Raw genomic sequence first — 14669 nt, 5'->3', positions numbered from 1 at the left:
ACTGAGGGTTTAAAGTTTTTGTAATGTGAATTTTCTGATTATAAAAGTAATACATGCTAAATAAAAAACATTAGAAAAGCACAGATAATAATAAAGAAAATAGGTATTACACATAATCCCACCATCCCAAGATAACACTTGGCAACAAATCGGTGCATTTTCACCACTCTTTTATTGTTATGCAAATGTGTGTGCTGCCCACCCCCATTCTTACCACAGCATAGCAAGAAACATGTCTTACACCCTTTTTCCTGCTTGGCATTATATAGAGCAGATTTCTCCACCTTATTAAATATTTTAAACACTTTTTTTTGTTTGCTTGGTACTGACCAAATGGTATGGCAAAATTTATTTAACCATTATTCTAATTGCTAGAGATATAGATAGGTTGCTTCCAGATTTTCACTATTATAAATAATGCTGCTGTGAACATCTTTGTCCATAAATCTCTGTCCAAATCTCTGATTATTTCCTTTGGATAGATTCCTCAGAGTGGTACTACTATGTCAAAGGGTACAAATTTTTTTAAGATTCTTGATCCCTATTGCCAAATTGCTTTCTAGAAGGGTTATATTGATTTACATCCCCAATAACCATATATGAGACCTACATTTTGGTACATTATCATTAAAAAGCAAAAAAAAATTTTAGCTGGGAGGAGGTAAATGTATCTCATTATTGTCTTAACCTTCATTGTTTCTCGCCATGAGCTAAAACTTATTTTCTACACTTCTCAGTCATTTGCATTAAATGAGTTGTCCATCCATGTTCTCTGTCCACTTTCTATTAGATTTTATTATTCCCACTTTTTAGACAAAGAAATCAAGGTTCCGAGTAGGTAAGTAACCTATACACAGTTACACAGTTGGCAACAGCTTCAGCCGGAGTCAAATTTTCACTTAATCCAAATCCTGGCACCACACTGCTTTCCTCTATTGCTCTAGAGCAAGTCGGCAAACCACTGCCCACAGGCCAAATCTAGCCTGCTGCCTGCTTCTGTAAATAAAATGATTGGAATTTAGCCATGCCCATTTGTTCACTATCGCCTGTAGCTGCTTTTGCACCACAATGGCAGAGTTAAGTAGTTGTGTCAGAGACCATATGGCCTGCAAAGCCCAGAATATTTGCTGTCTGGCCCTTTATGGAAAATGTGAGCTAACCCCTGCTCTAGAGGAGCACTGTATCTATAATTTAAAATGTTCTATTAGCGAATTCTTTAATAGTAAAAATAAAGAGATGAAATTAACTTTAATGAGGTTTTAGTTAACCAGTATAACCAACATAATATCACTTCAATGTGCGATCAATCTAAAAATTATTAATATGCCATTTAAATTTTTTCATACTGTCTTTGAAATCTATTGTGTATTTTGCATTTAGAGGACATCTGAATACAAAACTAACCAAATTTCAAGTGTTCAATAGCCACGTGTGGCTAGTGGCTTTCATATGGGACAGCACAGCTGTAGATTTTCATCTGTGAAATGGGGAAATCTTACACACGGTTGTTGTAAGAATTGAATGGAAGGCTGTTTGTGAATGCAGTTTGTAAATTGCTACCTACATGTAATGGGTTATGATTATAACTGTGGGCTGCGGGGATCCAGGGATGTCTTACCTCACATCCTGAGAGGTAGAAGAAATTTGATAGGCAGAAGGGTAGTTGTTGCCAAAGTTGGTGCAGATTAACATGCATGCACACACACACACTCGTATCACATTTTTGTTTCTTTTCTTCACTGGCTCACAGTTGCCTGACTAGCCTGCAGGCTCTGAGAAGGTAAGAGGTATGCTCACTTAGTCCAGAAGAGACTGTTCAGGCACTTCCTTAAATGTCCCACCACTTTCTGTGGCTGTGCCTGTGAACACTAGAGGTTTCAGCCTCTGTGTTGCCCTGAGTCTGCCAAGCAGAATTGAAACTTGACTTTTTTATTTCTACCTCTTCTCATTCATCAAATACTTGCTGAATACCTAGTGCACTCCAGTCTGTGGTGGGGGCTCTTACAAAAAAGATTTTCTCAAAAGATACATTTACAACAAAGCTATTGAAATTAAAATGGAAAAGCAATGAGAAATTGGCCAAGATGTATAGACATACGACCAGTGTAACAAGAGATTAGCCTCTGAGCTTCCTAACAGCCAGGGCAAAAAGGCAAATATACTGGATTATATAATCTCCACTATCTGGGGAAAAAAGCATGCCACCTTTTTCAAGAGAGACAAACTTCCATGGTACTTCATTCAAAAGGCAGTTATTATACAAGACATTGCTTAGGGGACTCTGAACAGCATAATGGACAAAGCCTTCGATGGCAGATTTACAGCAAGTGCAGTCATGATCTTCAGGAAGCTGTTTCTTGTATCTGCCCTCGATAAAAGCTGAGGGCACAATGTTAAGCTCAGAGTCAATGAAGGTGATCTTACAAGTGCTAAAATAACGTGGTCGAGGTATGTGGCTTTCCAGTGATTTAACCTGAAGCAAAAATGCCAATGGGAAGGTGTATTAACAGGGTTCCCAGGGATGCAGAACCAACAAAATACATATGTAAATATTATAAGATTGATTATAGGAATTGGCTCACATGACTGTGGGGATCGGCAAGTCTGAATTCTGTGGGGCAGGCCACAAGTTGGGAACTCTGTTGAAGGTTTCATTAAATTCCCCAGAAGAGAGAAATTCTGACTACTGAAATCAGTTTCTGACTGCTGAAATCATCAGTTCTCCCTTTAAGGCCTTCAGCTGATTGGATGGAACTTCTCTCATGGCTGAAGGTAGTCTTCTTTGTTGGTCATAGATGTAATCAGCCATAGATACACCCAACTAATGATTTAAATCCATGAAATACCTTTAAGGTAACAATCAAACTAGTGTTTGCCTGACCTAACAACTAGACACCATAACCTATCTAAGTTGACACATAAACATAACCATCACTGTCTACCCCATTATCAACTTGGCACCCATACACATCTCTTGAAACCATACTTAATCTTTAACTGAAAAACAGTTAATAGTCATACTTTTGCCTAACATACTTCAATTGTCCTATGCCCAAATGGAAGCATACTTACTCTATCCTCAGAAGAGATGCAAGTCCTTGGATAATATTCACTCTTATTCTTGATACCCGGTAACTTAAATACTATAATATAAAGTTAATACAATTTATATTCTATGATAAGGGGATAAGATAGGGAAGAAAACAAAGATATTTGCTTTATGTATATGTACAAACATATGCATAACAAAATAAGGAAGAAATACTGATAACCATTATTGTCCTTGTTTCTGCAACTGGTCATGTGTATATAGCTTATATTTATAATTACCCTCTTTCACCACCCATTCCACATTCCCTTTACCCTCAGCAAGCACCTCAGCTGGTCTTGGTTCTTTGCCTAGTGGGGTGACCCAACCCTTCATTCCTGAAGGGTCTGAGCCATTAGTAGTCCTGTTGTAGGATTGATTTTAATCACAGGGCATGGTGGTACTGAGATGCTCTAAGGGATCTCCTATATTCCAGGAAAGATATTCTTTATCTCATTGTATAGTAACAGTCCCATTTCCCTCTTGATAATCAGGATCAATCATCCCAGCCAGTATAGTAACTTCTTTCCTTGCCTGTTGATTCAGAGCCATGAAGAGCCCAAAGCAGTTGGTGGCAGCCTAAACTTCCAGTTCAATCATTAATGTGTCTGCTAGTGGAAACACTCCCCCTCATCAAACTAAGACCTGTAGACCAGCAGAATGTAAAGTCATGGGTATATAAGAAGCAGAGGTTTTTTCTAGTGGATCACTAGGGGTTATAGTGAGTGGTACTGCTCCCATTTCTAGTTTTTGATTCCTACACCTGTGAATCCTGACTGTAGGAGAAATAGCACCATAGATTGAATGTTGATTCAGGGCATATACAGCCTCCTGGAGAACACTGCCCCAGCCTTGAAGGGTCTTTTTACTCAATTGGCACCATAACTGAGTCTTGAACAGGCCATTCCACTGTTCTATCAATCTAGCTGCTTCAGGATGAATGGGGAACATGGTAAAACCACTGAATTTCATGAACATGTGTTCATTCCTGCACTTCATTTGCTGTGAAGTGGGTTCCTTGATCAGAAGCAATGCTGTGTAAAATACCATTATGGTAGACAAGACGTTCTGTAAGTCTGTGCTTGGTAGTTTTGACTCAAGCATTGTGTGCAGGGAAGGCAAATCCATAACCAGAGTATGTAGAGTATTTAAGTTAGAACAAAATTCTGCCCCTTCCATAATGGAAGTGGTCCAATGTGATCAGCCTGCCACTAGATAGTAGGCTAATCACCTCATAGAATGACACTATGTCAAAGATTGAGTGTTGGTCTCTGCTGCTGGCAGATGGACACACAGCAGTGGCTGTAGCCAAGTTGGCCTTGGTGAATGGAAGTCCATGTTGCTGAGTCCATGTATAACCTCCATCCCTACTACCATGACTGTTTTGCTCATAAGTCCATTGGGCAATGACAGGAGTGGCTGGGGAAAGAGGCTGACTGGTATCCATAGAACAGGTTATACTATCTGCTTGATTATTAAAACATTCCTTTTCCAATATCACCTTCTGTGAGCATTCAGATGGGGGAAAAATATCTTCATGCTTTTTGCCCATTCATAAAAGTCCTTCTGCACACTTTTCCCCCAGACCTCTTTGTCATCAATTTTCCAATCATGTTCCTTTCAAGTTCCTGATGGTTCAACCAAACCATTGGCCACAGCCCATGAATCTGTATATAAATGTACTCTGACCATTTCTCCTTCCAAGCAGAATAAGCAACCAGGTACACTCCTTGAGGTTTTGCCCACTAGGAGAATTTCCCTTCCCCACTGTCCCTCAGGGATGTTCCAGAAAGGAATTGTGATACTACAATTTCCATTTTTGGGTGGTACTTGTATATCTTGCAGAGTTGTCTGTAGACCCAGGTTTTCTTTTCCTCAGTCAGTTGATCATAGGGACCTCCCCATTAAATCATTGTTGTGGGCTGGGAAAGAGAAGGCAATGTGTCAGGACTGGGGGCCATGGGCATTTGGGCCTTTTCTTTATGTAACTTACTTATGTCTTCAGTAAGAGACTGATCTTGTATATGCTACTGCTGTTTGATGATGGAGTGCTGTCATGCATGTCCACCTTCATTTGCTGTGAAGTAGGTTCCTTGATCAGTTCTGTTTTCCTGGAGAATCCTGACTAATACAGATTTTGGTATGAAGAGTGTTTCTTTAGAAACAGAACCTTAAGGATGAGATTTCCAAGTTGGTTCTGGGGATTTGGAATTGATTATCTAATCTGATTAGGTTAAAAGCCAGGAATGACTATTTCCAGTGAACAAGATGGCACTGATAGTCCATGGAGTGAATTGGCAATTGAGATACAGAAAATAGCACCATTAGATACTTCTGCTCAAATATTTCTAAAAGCTAAGGCTCTGGGTGGCAATGTATTTGATACATTGACAGAGTTGTGTGGAGTTAAAAAGCTTAATTATGTTGATGGTTGTTTCTAAATATACAGGATACAATTGTTAAAGAATGAGCTCAAGGCTTCAAATTCCTAGCTCAAGTACAGGAAGGACATGAAAGTTTCTATATGTGCCCTGAAAGAAACTCATTTCTTTTAGCTACAGATTTGAGATCTCTGAAAAACAGATCCAGAGCCTCATTGTGTAAATGGCTGATTACAATGTGAATTGAATTCCCAACCTTGCAGGACATCTACTGTTAAAGTGAAGGCATTGATTGGAAAGGAATGGAATCCTGAAAATTGGAATGGGCAAGTGTGGGATGATAATGATGGTGGGGACACTGGAACCCTAGATTACAGATAAACCTGTAATAATCTTCCCTAAAGACTCAGATCTCTAGTCTGATCTCTAGTCTACCTTGAGGACTCAATCATCCCCATATCCACCTTAAGAGATTAACCCCTTAGATATGACATATAAAATCCAAAAGACAAAATGGTAAAAGATACTACTGCCTTTACAGTAATAACATTAAATGTTAATGGATTAAGCTCCCCAAACAAAAAAAGAGATAGATTGGCAGAATAGATTTAAAAACAGGACCCATACCAAACTCTGAAATCTGTTCTACAACTAATTGTTGTAATGTGCTTTGAAATTTACTGCTTTTTAGTATATATCCTGTTTTTCACAAAAAAAAAGAAATACAATATTTCTTCTAGCCTCCAGAGTTTTGGAGAAGCTAAAAGGAAAAATCTGAAATAGTGTAATGGTAACCCATAATAAACTCAAATCTGTTCTGTATCTACTTATTGAAGTGTACCTTGAAAATCATCGCTTTTTTCCTTTTCTTTGTATATATGTTATATTTAGCAATAAAAAACATTACAAAAATTTGTGGGATGTAGCAAAGGCAATGCAGAGAAGGAAATTTGTTGCCTTAACTGCCTATGTTAAAAAAATAAAAAGAGCCAAAATCGAGGAATTAACTTTTGATTTGGAAAACTAGAGAAAGAACAGCAAACTAACTCCAAAACAAAATGAGAGAAATCATGAAAATTAGAGCAGAAATAAATGAAATTGAGAATATGAAAACAATCAAGAAAATCTACAAAACCAGAAGCTGATTTTTTGAGAAAAATCAGTAAAATCTATGGACCTTTAGCTGGGCTGACCACACATACACAAACACACACAAAAAAAAAAAAAAAGAAAGAGAGAGAGAGAGAGAGAGAGAGAGAGAGAGAGAGAGAGAGAGAGAGAGAGAGAGAGAGAGAGAGAGAGAGAGAGAGAGAGAGAGAGAAGATGCAAATAAATAAAATCAGGAGTGGAAAAGAGGACATACACACTGACCTGCAGAAATAAAGGAGGTAACAAGAGGATAATATGCTAATAAATTAGACAATGTAGATGAAATGGACAACTTCCTAGAAAGGCATGAACAACCCACATTTACTCAAGAAGAAATAAATGACCTCAACAAACCAATCACAAGTAAAAAGACTGAATCAGTCATGAAGAAGCTCCCCCAAAATAAAAGTCCGGGACCAAATGGCTTCACATGTGAATTCTACCAAGCATTCAAGAAAGAATTAGCAAGCGAAAAAACCATGCTGGGGAAGCCAGGAGCTGAAGCAATGAAACCTGGGAGAGAAGGACCAGCAGACATCATCTTGTGCCTTGCTATCTGACAGAGAAGTCCAATCTCTCCAGTAACCATTTTTCAGAGAAGCTTGGTGTGTTATGAGTTACACAACTCGGAGTGAAGAAAAAATGTCTTTTAGAAAATTCTTCAAATTTCACGTTCTCAAACCACTGGATATGAAAGCCAAATTTTACAATGCAGATAGTGATCTCAGTTCTGTGACTGATGAAGCATTTCTCAAGGCCCAGATTCAGAATATTACAACCTCACCTATATTTAGGGGGAAGATTTCTTTGGTGCCATCTATAATGTACAATGTAGCAGAACTCAATTCTGCCAACCAGGCTAGAGAATGTGTATCTTCATTTGGGTCAAGAGCCTATTTGTAGCCAACGGATACATGCTAGTACTTACTTACACTGCTTAAAACCCAAGAAGGAGTTTGCAGAAAAGGCAGGCAGCAACAAAGGAGTAACTGTAATTAGAAAATTGGATATAATGTGGAAAACAAATTTAGGTGAAAAAGAAGGTTACAGACCAGACAACTTCAAAGAAAGGCTCCAGGTTATGGAGATGTTAGGTTGTCTTTGGAGACAGTCCCCCCAAGGAGAAAAAACAAGAGATTAACCCTGCTGTGTCTGATAAACATGTAACTTCCTCTCCTGAGATAACAGCTCCCCACACCTCCATTTGAAGAGATGAACCCTGTTTGGTTGGATGAAACTATAATGGAATACCCCAAAGTAGTTGGCTTGCAAGACGCTGCAAATTTCTCTCATGACCCACGGCCAACATCCCACTTTCCTTCCAGACCTATAACTAGACTGAAGTCTTAGCAGGTCCTGAAAGGTGAGTTACAAAGTGTGACCCATGAGAAGGTGTGCTATCCTCAAAAAGAACTGCATACATTTTCCAATTTATATAGACAGAAATCAGAGGAATATGTGCATGAATGAATATCAAAGGTGTGGGCTAAAGGTGGAAATTACATAAAGTTTGATCAGGCTGAATTTATTGATATGGGCCCACTAAGCAGAGATTCTGGAATCAGTATTGTAGCTCGACAGTTAAGAAAGGGCCCTCACTGTTTGGATGGTTGGCTGAAGCATGGATGAAAAGGTGGCTGACATTCCCTGACATTGAAATGCCAGAACTGCCCTGGTATAATGTAGATGAGGGAATCTGAAGGCTAGAGATATTGGAATGTTTGAGTGAATTTATCATATAAGACCTGCTCAACACCCCAGGAATGTCCAGAGGATGCATCTTTCACCAGGACTCTGGTCCTCTAAAGAGCTCTGTGGTTGCCCTTCTCTATAGGTCAGATATTATTGTGGGAATTGCTGCCATGGAACTTGGATCCTTAAACACAATGGGGATGCTCATATCCTCGGTTGGCAGGAGCCAAGTGGCAGCAGTTAATCACCAAAGATAAGGTGAACGTGGCTACCATAATGAAAAGAAGAGTAAAAGCAGTTAATTAGAATAGTCTGAATTATAGAGACCTAGGGGGTTTTCTAGTCGATCATGGGGTACCTAGTAGTGAAATAGATGGATAATCTACTAAATTCTTACTTGATCTGTATAAGCAGAAGAGCTCTAGGTCAAATGAATAAAAGTCTAAATGAAATCACAAAAACAGAGTCACAGCCCCTCAATCAATTCCCAGATTTACAGACCCAGAACCCTTTGAATGAAGGGAAGCCCAGGTCCTCTTGGGAAAGGATCTTGCTATACTGCCAAAAATGTATGCTGTTAAAAAAATCTAAAAACTAAAGAAAAAAATTTATGCTGTGGCTCTTCCTCCCAGTCTTTCCCAAAGGGACCGATGGCATTTTACTAGGATGACTAGGGAAAAAGAAATTATCCTCCTAGGGATAATCTAGGAATTATCAAACATTGTCCAGGGTCACTGGACAATATTTCCAGGTTGAGAGTTTAGACTTTGCTGGACTCCATGGATGAGATCTAATCTCAGGCAGAACCCTGAGAGCAAAGAGGGCAAGGCTGAGAAATGGGTCCAGGCAGATGGCATCTTAGATGCCTCTAGAGAATCCCGTGAGCCAGATAGGAGAAGTAGAATGATTAATATGCCTTCATCATGACCTGGGAGAGCACCAGACTGAAGGGGCTACTTGGGATAGAATAAGGGTCCTCTTAGAAAATGCCTGGGTAAACATATAACATAGAGGATAATATGGTGTCCCTCCCAGCCTCAGCACTACATAAGCCCCTTGTAATATAGACACAAATCTAGGGAAAGGATGAGAGCTCAAGGGAATCTCGAAATGACCGAGACTCAATTTTTTCCACTGCCATGCAATGGGAGCTCAAAATGGAAATTACGTTATGTTAAAGTAAAATGAAGCTTTTTCTTATACTCAAGACTCATCTTGAGTCCTTGGACCAACACTTTACTGCACTGCCTTTAGCTGGGTGTTTGCTCTGGGCTGAAGGAATACATCCCAAGACTGTATTGTCCTCTGAGCATGGGAAGGAAGTCTGGAATTCCAAATCACCCACAAAGGGCAAAGGATCCTCAGGTTTTGGAACCCAGAAAAGACACAAGCTACAAAGATTAACAGAGGTTCTCCTCACCAGGAAGGTCAGCCCCCCACTGTGTGTACAGGTGAACCTGAGGTCTCCCTTGTAGACAAACCCAGGATTTCAAATAAGTCTTTCTGGGTTCATCATGCTCACAGACAGGAACTGGATTTAGACCCACAATTCTACACCATCAACCATGACAAGAATGATCTCGGCCTGAAAAACTTTCAGAGCAGATACGACTGGTTGTCCATGTCCTCATCGTTAGTTCCCGACAGATTGTCTCCTTTTGAGCAATACTATTTCCTGGGGGCCCTTCAAGATGAGTGAGCCATGAAATGGACCCCCATGGGATAAAAAAGAGAGGGGTGGGCAGATGAATGAAGTTAGTTGCCAGTGACCCTTTAAATTTTAGCCTAGGTTTTGTCATGCTTGATGCCAACAACACTAGTCAACCAGCAGGGTGGCTTTTGTGTGGTGGGAACAGCACTGTGCTTGAATTGAAAAGTTTGGCTCAAGTTTGAGTTCTGCTCTTACCAGCTTGTGCTACACAGCCCACTTCCCTTTTCTGAGCATTGGGGTCTTCATCTATTGAAATGCATACCTCACATGGTTGTAAAGAGAACACTTTGTAAGCACTCCATGGCTTCCCCCAAGGATCCTCATCTTATTTCACTAGCAGCAGCCTTGTCCAGTCTTAGCTGCAACCCCATGTCACCTATGGAAATCCCGTTATCCCACGAAAATAGTACAATGTAATGCAATTAGTATAAGGAGGATTTGGGATAGCCCTAGTGATTATGTTGTAGCTAGAAAGCAAGTGGCCTCCTTACTACTAGGAAGTACTAGGGTTTTCCCCAACCCAGTAGGTCCAAAGGCTGGTGCTGGGCTCATGGTTGACCCTACACTTTCTATAATGCCAGCTATCCCATATTTCAGGCAAACACTTTTATTATTATGCTTTTCCCCTGCGGTGGAGGGAGGTTGTGCTAGTGGTGGGGCTTTTAGAACAAATGAGCTCTGGGTCTGGAATTGTTTTTATTTTAGTTGGAGCCATTGGGGGGACAACCTCTGTGTACCTTATCCCATTTGATCCTCAGGGCACTTTGGTGAGGCAAGCAAGGGACCTTTATTTTACCTTTGAAATATCTCTCTGTTCTGTCCATATCTCTCTATCACCTCTGAGAGAGATCACCATCCTGGTCCAAGTCACCATCAACTCTTTTTATAAAGCTTTTTTTTTTAAACATAACTTACATCTAATAAAGTGCACAAATCCTAGGCATATATAGCTTGATGACCTTTTACACCCTTGCAACCATCCAGATCAAGATGCAGAAAGCTTTCAGTTCTTCAGCTCTTCAATCTTCAGCTGGATCCCTCCTCCTCCCTCACAGTCATTCTCTCTCCCAAGGATGACAACTATCCTGACTGCAATCCCTGTAGATACCTTTGGTCTGGTTTTGGATGTCGTATAACTAGAAACATACAGTATTTCCTCTCCTGTGTCATGAGATTCATGCATGGATTATGCCTCTGCAGATTGTTCTTTTTTTACAGCTGCATAATGTTGCATGGTATGGACATAGCACAATTTATTTGCCCATTCCATAGCTGGACATTCGGGTTATTTCCAGTTTTGGGCTCTTTCAAAGATATTTCATGTCTTTGGTGGACCCTATTCTGAGTCATGGTGTTCATATATATTGAGCTTCAATAGATACGATCAAACATGTTTCCAGAGAGGTTGTGCTAATTTACGTTCCCACTAGCAGTGTATGAGAGTTCCAGTTGTTTCACATCCTCACCAACCCTTGGTATAGTCATTCTTTAACATTTTAGCCATTCTATTGCTATATCTCATCATGGTTGTAATTTGTGTTTCTCTGATGACTAATGATTTTGAACATCCCTATTCATATGTTTATTGAAAGCAGCTGTCCATGTTTTCCTGGACCACTCCAAAGGCTTCCTAACTAACCTCTCTGTTTCAGCACTGAGCCTTCTCTTTTGCCACAAAGGTGCAGTAAGTAGTGTTCTTAACGTGTTAGTTAGATTATATTACTCCCCTGCCTAAAATCTATCTGTGGCTTCCTTTTGCCCTTTGGATCAAGGCCTAAATCCTTGACCTGTTCCCAGGCCCCACTCCTCACCTTTCCAGGCTCATTTCAGATCACGCTCCTCTTTGCACTCTAGGCACTCAAGCCTCCTTTGGCTTTTAGGCTGTTTCCAGTTTTTGGTTATTATAAACAAGCTCATGTCTTTTTCCTTTGCAACGTTCATCTCATTCTGTAATTACACCCTGATGCAGCTATTTGATTGATGTCTGTCTCTGCAACTAGATGGTAAGCTCCATAGGAGCTAATTCTGTTTGCCTTCATCATTATTGTATCTCCAGCACCTAATATATAGTACCTGACACATAGCAGGTGCTCCATAAATATTTTTAGGATTAAAGAATACACTCTAGTTGCAAATGAAGAAACTGAGGCCTGAGAGGGAAACTGCCCTCACTTTGTAGACCTGGGGCTAGAAGCCAGGATTTCTGACCATCTAATACTCTTTCCATCATACCCTACCACCTCAGAGGTGCTATGAGGGAACACACTTTGCACAATTCTTGTGGAAGGACTGCTATGGGTATGATTATTGTTGTCGTTATTCTCAGTTCTGCACTAGAATGTCAGCTGCAGGAGGGCAGACATGGTATCTGTTTCATGCACTGCTGCATCCCTACCCCTTCAGAACAGTGCCTGGAATACAGGAGACAGCAAACATTGGTTGGATGGACAGTTAAATATTGGTTGAATTGGAGCATTGTTAACATAGACCAGTATGAAGAGAAATGTCAGCTCCTGCCACATGTTTTCATTTTGCTGGGATTTTATGGGACTGATTATTGCTAAAATTTGGAAACTGTTGACTGATACCTGGAAATCTGTCCGGGGCTAAATCTCATTCATTCAAACCTCAGTAATCCCAAACTTTATCTGGTTGTACCTAAATAGGCCAATTTTCATTTGCCCCCTTAGGGCAAAAGTTAGCTCCAAAGCCATGAAAGAAGGAAACAAGGGGACACTCAAAAAAGCCACAAGGTCTACCAAAAAGAATTAGGACTTTGCTCATTGTTGGCAAGCAAATTGATGCTGCTCATTGCAAATGAATCTTATTTGTTCATCATCAAGTCTTATCTGCTCATCGTAGCAGGTACTGCTACTTCACTGCCTGGCAGCAGATGGGTTTCAGGGACGGCAGCTCTGTGGAAGTAATAAAGTGGATTTCTTTTCCAATTGTCTCTCATTGAGACCTCTTGGTAATTCGGATTGATTGTTCTGTAGCCCAGCGTGGGGACTGACTGAGTGAGGTTTGCCTGGACCAGGATTTTCATCACTGTCTCAGGAATTGAATGACGAGCAGAGCCAGGTTGGTCCTGAGCTTCCCAGGGACTCCATTCTTCCTTGCCAAGGGCCGAGGCCCAAGGGTGGGTGAGGAGAGGGTCAGGTCTGCATGCAAGGCTTTTGGAGTCCTGGTCCAGGGCTCTTTCCAGGACAGTCCATGCAACCCCAGGGACAGACCTGGGACCAAGGCAGATGAAGGAATGAAGGACTGTGATGGTCTCCATCTCCTTACCTCGGCTAGGGTCACAGTGCCTTCAGGCTGTGTCCGCAGTGGGAACGGCTCATCCAAACTCTAAGACCCATCTGTCTCGAGCCCCAAGGTGCTTCCCATGGGTGCAGCCCCCACATTCTTCCTATGGACCTGGCCTAAGCTGTGGTGCCTGCCCCTGCCCCACAACTGAGAAGGCAAGCAGTGGGTGAGCTATTTATCTGTTTTGCTTTTAGGAGCAGGAAGAGCCAGAGATTCTGGGGCACAGAGGGTATAACGGGGGTGTGGTCAGGTACACATCAATAGCTGAGCCACCAGCCAAAGTGCCTGCTCAGCTCAGAACCCTGTCACCAGCCCTGTGTTTAAAGGGCCAAGCACCCACCCCTGGGAAGCAGGGCGGCCTGTAGCCCCTCATTGTCTTTCCTTTCGATTTCTGTGTTGTATTTTTTTTTTAGTTCTCTCCTGGCCCTGTCTCCTCTCTCCCCCCTTCCACGTCCCCATCCCCTTCAGACCCATCTACCCCTCAACCCCATCCGACTGCCAATTGAAAAGGCCTGAAAATAATGTGAAATAATATAGTTTATCACCCAGAGGCTGCTGACAGGCAGCGCAGCCACCTCTGAAAACAGGCAGCGAGGCAGAGAGGGTGAGGAAATTACAGGCTGCACAAAGAAGAAAAAGTTAAAGTGAGAGCTCCATAAAAGAAAGTGGAACTATTATGCTGCAAAATACCAACTCATTACAAAGCGGCCAAATAAGAGAAATAAGGTGCTGCCTGTTATAGCAGTTTACAAGGAAACACTGTACGGCAACAGAAGAGACGCTGCTATAATTTGCTCTAACAACTCCAATGATCCCTTTTATTGATTTGGCAGCACATTTAATAGGAGTAGCCACACCTCTTCTGTTACAAATCATTAAAGATGTTGAACGGTGTAATTTAAAAATTGTCCTCCTACAGTTGTCAGTATGACAGCATAATTCCCTGATTCTGGCTATGTAAACACCGAGGCACAGTCATTTCCCCCTCACAAGGCCAGAGATGTAGTCAGCCTGGGGTTTTTGTGCAGAAACATCCATTTAATACGCATCTTTTTTCCCTAGCCAGCTCTCCTAATTGCCGTGAGGTTTGGTTTAGTTGTGGGCTTTTTTATTTTTCCTTTTCTCTCTCACTCTTTCTTCTCTTTTTTTTCAACTAGGAGCGGCGTGTGTGATGGGGGTAGGGCAGGAGAGAAATAAACAGGCTATTTGGACTTCTCTTTCTTCCTGGGCAGCCTTAATTGCTTCTTAAACGTGGGCCCTGCACTTAACATAGGGGGGGCAGGCCCCGCGCCCGATGCCCAGCCTCGGGGAGGCGGCGGCGCGCGCTCCACCTGCGCGCTCC

General features: G+C 41.4%; 1 pseudogene; it reads left to right on the top strand.

Annotated features, from left to right (window-relative positions):
- The first annotated feature begins 7097 nt into the window (after positions 1 to 7097).
- LOC143648885 (trafficking protein particle complex subunit 13 pseudogene) lies at positions 7098 to 7785 on the top strand (annotated as a pseudogene).
- The last annotated feature ends 6884 nt before the right edge of the window (positions 7786 to 14669 follow it).

Source organism: Tamandua tetradactyla, chromosome 10 (assembly GCF_023851605.1).
Source record: "Tamandua tetradactyla isolate mTamTet1 chromosome 10, mTamTet1.pri, whole genome shotgun sequence".
Classification (NCBI taxonomy): Eukaryota; Metazoa; Chordata; class Mammalia; order Pilosa; family Myrmecophagidae; genus Tamandua; species Tamandua tetradactyla.
Note: the sequence above shows the minus strand (reverse complement) of the source record. Positions and strands in the feature narration are given on the sequence as shown.